General features: G+C 43.2%; 1 protein-coding gene across 2 annotated transcripts in view; it reads left to right on the top strand.

Annotated features, from left to right (window-relative positions):
- LAG3 (lymphocyte activating 3) overlaps window positions 1–6,004 on the top strand; it is a 67,780-nt gene that overhangs the window by 253 nt on the left and 61,523 nt on the right. The gene's annotated exons all lie outside the window — the stretch shown is intronic.

The raw sequence follows: 6,004 nt of genomic DNA, 5'->3' as shown, positions 1-6,004 counted from the left end.
CTTCTAAAACAGTCCGGGGAAGATTTGAAGATTTATCAAAACCCATCCAAAGGAAAACTTGCTGAGTTGCCCATAGCAACCAATCAGATTGCTTCTTTCATTTTTGAAAAGGCCTCTGAAAAATGAAAGAAGCGATCTGATTGGTTGCTATGGGCAACTCAGCAACTTTTCCTCTGGACGGGTTTTGAGTGTACACAGATATTTTTATGTTTTTTTTTTTTATGTCTCTTCATTGTATTTGCCTTTATTTTATTCCCAGTAAATTTTGAATTAATTTTTCCCAATTTTTTTTTTTTATTTATTTTTTTTGCTAAATCTGACCATATAAATCTGACCAAATAAAAAAAATTAAACAAGAATTAAAAAATCTTGAAAAATTCAAATGGGAAAATTCTTATTACACATAACAATTTTGGGAGATGTTTAACCCTTTCCCCTCCCTATGACGTGTAGTTATGTCATGGGTGGGAATACGTTAGCGCAATATGATGTATATTTACGCAATTTGGGTCTGAAGCGAGTGCAGGAGCTGGGCCTCGCTTCTGCGCTCGCCTTATAGACTCACCTAGTAACCTGGATTGAAAGCCATCAACCTGTTATTCCCTACATCAGTGTTTCCCAACCAGGGTGCCTCCAGCTGTTGCAAAAGAACAACTCCCAGTATGCCCGGACAGCCAAAGGCTGTCCGGGCATACTGGGAGTTGTACTTTTGCAACAGCTGAAGACACCCTGGTTGGGAAACACTGGGGTAAACAGTGTAAGATTGCCTTTGGCTGTCTGGGTATACTGGTAGTTGTAGGTTTGCAACAGCTGGAGGCACCCTAGTTGGGAAACACTGGGGTAAACAGTGTAAGATTGCCTTTGGCTGTCCGGGCATACTGGGAGTTGTACTTTTGCAACAGCTGAAGACACCCTGGTTGGGAAACACTGGGGTAAACAGTGTAAGATTGCCTTTGGCTGTCTGGGTATACTGGTAGTTGTAGGTTTGCAACAGCTGGAGGCACCCTAGTTGGGAAACACTGGGGTAAACAGTGTAAGATTGCCTTTGGCTGTCCGGGCATACTGTGAGTTGTACTTTTGCAACAGCTGAAGACACCCTGGTTGGGAAACACTGGGGTAAACAGTGTAAGATTGCCTTTGGCTGTCTGGGTATACTGGTAGTTGTAGGTTTGCAACAGCTGGAGACACCCTAGTTGGGAAACACTGGGGTAAACAGTGTAAGATTGCCTTTGGCTGTCCGGGCATACTGGGAGTTGTACTTTTGCAACAGCTGAAGACACCCTGGTTGGGAAACACTGGGGTAAATAGTGTAAGATTGCCTTTGGCTGTCTGGGTATACTGGTAGTTGTAGGTTTGCAACAGCTGGAGGCACCCTAGTTGGGAAACACTGGTCTAAACAGTGTAAGGCTGGGTTCACACTACGATTTTCAAATACGGTAACCGTATATGATTTTCCGCAATAAAATGTATACGACCGTATCGGAAACCGTATGCATAGAGAATGCATTGTAAACCGTATTCCAAATGTTGTGTACGGTTGCATCCGTTTTGCCTCGGAGACGGTTTTGCCGATTTTTCAACCGTAGGCAAAAACGCTGTCGACCACGTTTTTGCCTCCGGTTGGAGAACCGTATGCGAACCGTATGTGGTTCTTTTAACATTGTTGTCTATGAAAACCGTACACAGAATTTCAGAATACGGTTGCACACGGTTTTTCTAATCCGTTTTTGGAGTTGACACATGCGCAGATTGGAATTTCAATAGAACAATAGTAACTTTATTAAATTGCTGGAAAACGAATTCCAACAAAATAGCAAAACCGTTGGCAAAAACTGATGCAAACGGATAGAACCGTAGGGGGAAAAAACCGTATACGTTTTAATTTGGAGTCATACGGTTGTATATGGTTTTTGCCATACTTTTTTTTAGCGGAAAACCGTATACGGTAACCGTATTTGAAAAACGTGGTGTGAACCCAGCCTAAGATTGCAGGTATAGTCCCTTATGGATACAAAAAATTTGTGAACAAATAAATAAATACAAAAAATTGTAATAAATGAAAATAAGCCTTATTCCCCCCCAAATAAAAATTTGAATTACTCCCCTTTTGGCATTTTTCAAATAAAATATTGTAAATAAAAATGAACGTTTTTAGTATTTTCATGTGCGAACTTTTAACCCCTTAAGGACCGGGGTTTTTCCGTTTTTGCATTTTCGTTTTTTGCTCCTTGCCTTTAAAAAATCATAACTCTTTCAATTTTTGGGGGCTTCCGTTTCTACGTAGTACATTTTTCGGTAAAAATGACACCTTATCATTATTCTGTAGGTCCAGACGATTATAATGATCCCCTACTTATATAGGTTTGATTTTGTCGCACTTCTGGAAAAAATCATAACTACATGCAGGAAAATTAATACGTTTAAAATTGTCATCTTCTGACCCCTATAACTTTTTTTATTTTTCCGCATATGGGGCGGTATGAGGGCTAATTTTTTCCGCCGTGATCTGAAGTTTTTAACGGTACCATTTTTGCATTGATAGGACTGTTTGATCGTTTTTTATTCATTTTTAAATGATATAAAAAGTGACCAAAAATGCACTATTTTGGACTTTTGAATTTTTTGGCGCGTACGCCATTGACCGTGTGGTTTAATTAACGATATATTTTTATAATTCGGACATTTCCGCACGCGGTGATACCATATATGTTTATTTTTATTTTTATTTACACTGTGTTTTTTTTGTTATGGGAAAAGGGGGGTGATTCAAACTTTTGATAGGGGAGGAGTTAAATGATCTTTATTCACTTTTTTTTTGCAGTGTTATAGGTCCCATAGGGACCTAAAACACTGCACACAATGATCTCTCATGCTCCCATAGGGACCTATAACACTGCACACACTGATCTTTATCATTGATCACTGGTTTCTCATAGGAAACCAGTGATCGATGATTCTGCCGCTTGACTGCTCATGCCTGGATCTCAGGCACTAAGCAGTCATTCGGCGATCGGACAGCGAGGAGGCAGGTAGGGGCGCTCCCGCTGTCCTGTAAGCTGTTCGGGATGCCGCGATTTCGCGGCTATCCCGAACAGCCCACTGAGTTAACCGGCACTTTTTACTTTCGCTTTTAGCCGCGCGGCTCAGCTCTGAGTGCGCGGCTAAAGGGTTAATAGCGCACGGCGCTGCGATCGGCGCTGCGCGCTATTAGCGGCGGGTCCCGGCTTCACTATGACGCTGGGCCCGCCGTGATATGATGCGGGGTTACTGTGTAACCCCGCGTTATATCACGGGAGCAGGACCAAGGACGTACCGGTACGTCCTTGGTCCTTAGGGGGTTAATATTTAATGTTAATGAAACGGTACGGTCAATGGCATTAACAGAAAAAAATACCTAGGTCCAGAATTGCTGATTTTTGGTCTCTTCATATAGCAGAAAACAATTAATAAAAACTGATTAAAAAGTCCCATCCCATCAAAACAAAAATGGAACCAAAAAACTACAAATTATGGGACAATAAAATGAGCATCACACAGCAGCATAAACGGAAAAATAAAAGACTCATAGGGGTCAGAAGAGGACAGTTTTAAAAATACTTATTTTTGTACAAAAAGTTATTTTTTTTTTAAAGTAGTAATCTACAAAACAAAACCTAAATAAATTGGGGATCGTTGTAATCATATGGACCTACAAAATAAAGATAATGGGGGAGATTTATCAAAACCTGTCCAGAAAAAAAGTTGCTGAGTTGCCCGTAGCAACCAATCAGATCGCTTCTTTCATTTTTCAGAGGCCTTTTCAAAAATGAAAGAAGTGATCTGATTGGTTGCTATGGGCAACTCAGCAACTTTCCCTCTGCACAGGTTTTGAAAAATCTTCCCCATAGTGTCATTATAACTATTAAAAGGGGTATTCCAGAAAAAAACTAAATTTTTTATATCAAGTGGTTCCAGAAAGTTAAACAGATTTGTAAATTACTTCTATTAAAAAATCTTAATCCTTTCAATAATTATCAGCTGCTGAAGTTGAGTTGTTTTCTGTCTGGCAACAGTTCTCTCTACTGACATCTCTGCTTGTCTTGGGAACTTAACAGAATAGAAGAGGTTTGCTTTGGGGATTTGCTTCTAAACTGGGCGGTTCCCGAGACACATGTCATCAGAGAGCACTTAGACAGAAAAGAACAACTCAACTTCAGCAGCTCATAAGTACTGAAAGGATTAAGATTTTACAAATCTGTTTAACTTTCTGGAGCCAGTTGATATATACCGTATATACTCGAGTATAAGCCGAGTTTTTCAGCACGATTTTTCGTGCTGAAAACACCCCCCTCGGCTTATACTCGAGTGAACTCCCCACCCGCAGTGGTCTTCAACCTGCGGACTTCCAGAGGTTTCAAAACTACATCTCCCAGCAAGCCCGGGCAGCCATCGGCTGTCCGGGCTTGCTGGGAGTTGTAGTTTTGAAACCTCCGGAGGTCCGCAGGTTGAAGACCACTGCGGCCTTCAACATCATCCAGCCCCCTCTCACCCCCTTTAGTTCTGAGTACTCACCTCCGCTCGGCGCTGGTCCGGTCCTGCAGGACTGTCCGGTGAGGAGGTGGTCCGGTGGGATACTGGTTCCGGGCTGCTATCTTCACCGGGGAGGCCTCTTCTAAGCGCTTCGGGCCCGGCCTCAGAATAGTCACGTTGCCGTGACAACGACGCAGAGGTGCGTTCATTGCCAACGTACTTCTGCGTCATTGTCAAGGCAACGCCTCTATTCCGGGCCTGAAGCGCGGAGAAGAGGCGCCCCCAGTGAAGATAGCAGCCCGGACCACCTCCTCTCCGGACCACCTCCTCTCCGGACAGTCCTGCAGGACCGGACCAGCGCCAAGCGGAGGTGAGTACTCAGAACTAAAGGGGGTGAGAGGGGGCTGGATGATGTTGAAGGCCGCAGTGGTCTTCAACCTGCGGACCTCCGGAGGTTTCAAAACTACAACTCCCAGCAAGCCCGGACAGCCGATAGCTGCCCGGGCTTGCTGGGAGTTGTAGTTTTGAAACCTCTGGAGGTCCGCAGGTTGAAGACCACTGAGGGCGAATGATGAGAAGAGGATGATGAAGGGGGGGTGTGGGGATGATGAAGGGGGGGGGTGTGGGATGATTACAAGGGGATGATGAAGGGGGGATGTGTGGGATGATAAGGGGATGATGAAGGGGGGATGTGCGGGATGATAAGGGGATGATGAAGGGGGGATGTGTGGGATGATAAGGGGATGATGAAGGGGGGGATGTGTGGGATGATGACAAGGGGATGATGAAGGGGGGATGTGTGGGATGATGACAAGGGGATGATGATGAGGATGTTAATGACGGGTCTGGATGATGACAGGGGGGGATGATGTATTTCCCACCCTAGGCTTATACTCGAGTCAATAACTTTTCCTGGGATTTTGGGTTGAAATTAGGGGTCTCGGCTTATACTCGGGTCGGCTTATACTCGAGTATATACGGTATATATATATATATATATATATATATATATATATATATATATATATAAAAAAGTTTTTTCCTGGATAACCCCTTTAAGTGCACTGCGTAAAAATGAAGCCCCCTAAAGTTGCAAACTTGTTTTTTTTTCCGCCTTTTTTACATTTTTCTTACACCTTTGATTTTGTTGTGGTAAAATGAAAGGTGTTATTACAAAGTACAATAGGTGGTACAAAAAACAAGCCCTCATACAGGTCTGTAGGGGAAAATTTAAAGGGGTACTCCGCTGCTCAGCGTTTGGAACAAACTGTTCCGAACGCTGGAGCCGGGAGCTTGTGACGTCATAGCCCCGCTGTCAGGCCCAAGGCCTGATCATTAAAATCCTATATGTGTATTATAATTGTAACTGTGTAATGTCTTATCCAAGACATGGGTGAGAGGTCATTAAGACTGTGTTTTGTGTATTGCATTTTATTGGGGGTCTGGCTGTTTGTTTACATCTCCTTTGAAGTCAGAGGCTTTTTTGAAGTCATGC

The sequence above is a fragment of the Hyla sarda genome, chromosome 7 (genome assembly GCF_029499605.1).
Source record: "Hyla sarda isolate aHylSar1 chromosome 7, aHylSar1.hap1, whole genome shotgun sequence".
In the NCBI taxonomy this organism is placed as follows: Eukaryota; Metazoa; Chordata; class Amphibia; order Anura; family Hylidae; genus Hyla; species Hyla sarda.
Note: the sequence above shows the minus strand (reverse complement) of the source record. Positions and strands in the feature narration are given on the sequence as shown.